This window comes from Schistocerca americana, chromosome 6 (assembly GCF_021461395.2).
Source record: "Schistocerca americana isolate TAMUIC-IGC-003095 chromosome 6, iqSchAmer2.1, whole genome shotgun sequence".
Classification (NCBI taxonomy): Eukaryota; Metazoa; Arthropoda; class Insecta; order Orthoptera; family Acrididae; genus Schistocerca; species Schistocerca americana.
In genome coordinates, this window is record NC_060124.1 from 288,747,080 (window position 1) to 288,749,579 (window position 2,500).

The following is a 2,500-nucleotide window of genomic DNA, read 5'->3' on the forward strand; positions in this document are numbered from 1 at the left end:
TTAACCTAACCCGTGTTGCGCCTTAACCTAACCCGTGTTGCGCCTTAACCTAACCTGTGTTGCGCCTTAACCTAACCTGTGTTGCGCCTTAACCTAACCTATGTTGCGCCTTAACCTAACCTATGTTGCGCCTTAACCTAACCTATGTTGCGCCTTAACCTAACCTATGTTGCGCCTTAACCTAACCTATGTTGCGCCTTAACCTAACCTATGTTGCGCCTTAACCTAACCCATATTGTACCTTAACCTAACCCATATTGTACCTTAACCTAACCCATATTGTACCTTAACCTAACCCATATTGTACCTTAACCTAACCCATATTGTACCTTAACCTAACCCATATTGTACCTTAACCTAACCCATATTGTACCTTAACCTAACCCATATTGTGCCTTAACCTAACCCATGTTGCGCCTTAACCTAACCTATGTTGCGCCTTAACCTAACCTATGTTGCGCCTTAACCTAACCTATGTTGCGCCTTAACCTAACCTATGTTGCGCCTTAACCTAACCTATGTTGCGCCTTAACCCAACACACGTTGGGCCTTAACCCAACACACGTTGGGCCTTAACCCAACACACGTTGGGCCTTAACCCAACACACGTTGGGCCTTAACCCAACACACGTTGGGCCTTAACCCAACACACGTTGGGCCTTAACCCAACACACGTTGGGCCTTAACCCAACACACGTTGGGCCTTAACCCAACACACGTTGGGCCTTAACCCAACACACGTTGGGCCTTAACCCAACACACGTTGGGCCTTAACCCAACACACGTTGGGCCTTAACCCAACACACGTTGGGCCTTAACCCGCTCTGTAATTGTCATACGACGCGTTAAATTAGTGTAGTGTTGCCTAACTGCAACCCCCGCAATATAGTTTGCCACTCGCACTGCCCGGTCCCCAGAGTATCGCTTCATGTTAAACACCTTGCAGCTATACACTGTAATGCGGATGGCAGCAGGACGTACATGCTCAATGCCCTTCGCAGTTGTTCATTGGCATTCGCATGGCGAAGCACAGCCTACGTTGTGGTACGGCTTGTGTCAACTGTCCGCTGATGTTGTACGTCCAAATGACACACTGTACTGCACATTGGTCCTCATGTACTGAATGATACATCGTGGTACATGTGTGACCGTACCACGACTGCGCCAACAACGGCGAACCATACGGTCCAAATATTGTGCACTCAGCTACGTGTCGTCTCCCTATAAGAGCTGGATTGCAGTATGGTATGCCGTGGATGGCGATCAGCATGAGCCGTCTGTTGATGTAGTGGCGCGTGTTGTCAGACGTAGTCGTCTCTTCTCACACACCGTGATAGCATGGTGCACTGCGTTCCACATCTGCGACATGCGACAGAGGCCGGTTGACAGTCGTTCGCGCAATGGACATCGCATACGTACGGGGGCCACCTTCCACGTGTTCGCGAAGCGTGCACATGTTGTTGCGTGTATGTGGGCAGACATAGTGTGTCGTGACACCTGACACAGGCATGCAACAATCGTTGAATTTGCAAATGGCGATGGACGTCTACGTTTGCTGGTGACGTTACGCAAATGAACAACTGGTAAACCGTTGTGGTGCGGTTGTTCTCGCTAGAGGTGAATCAGTGATGGCGACGATCGGTTGAGCTACCAACCGGTTGTTTCAGCGATACCCACCATGCCCACGAACGTGAATGGCATGTGGGTGTGAAGCGATACGCGGCGGTGGCTGGGTGGGACCGTCCCCGGCCGGTGAGGGGGGGCCTCCCGGCGTGCTGGCCGCGCGGTGCGTGGGCGCACGCGCTACAGCCGGCTGGTGGGGGCGGCCAGTGGCAGGCGCGCCGGCCGACGGAGGCGGCAGGCGGCGCAGCTGCGCGCCGGCGCACCCTGCACGCGGCGCCGTGCGGCCAAAGTAGGTCCTCGCGGGCCCGGTGCGAAGCGCGGTGGACATCTGCAGTGTGCTGGTCCGATTGAGGACTGTGTGCGCTGAGGATGCGCCGCCGCCCGGCGCTCGGCGCCGCGACGCCGTCTGCTGCTCGGTCGCCTCTGCGGTTCTCGCAGGTGGTTTGTATCGCAGCTGTGCGGACGTGTTGGCGCGTGCGCTGTGCTGGGAGAGTTCGCTTCGGCACCCAAGTGGGGCTTTTGTCCTTCTGTGGCGCTGGCGTTGGAGCTGCCGGCCACCGTAGGTGGCGCGTGTTGTCTCCCGCCGGCAATGCCACGACAGCACGCTCCCGGGCCTCTGTCGGCAGCGGCAAGCTCAGTTGGGAGCACGGGTGGTCGCACCTAAAGCGTCTACTCGCCAAACTCTGGGCGATTGCGCCTCTCTCGAACCCGACCAAGTACTTAGGACGGCGCTGCGCGCCGCCGGGACCTGAGAGGGTTTCGAGGTGTATTGTGCAGGGGAGCTCAGCCTCCTCCTGTTTGCAGAATAATTGAGCGGACGCTTGCGTGTTCGCGCGGGCCCCCGGGACACACTCCCGGGCGGCCGGCTGCTCAGCTC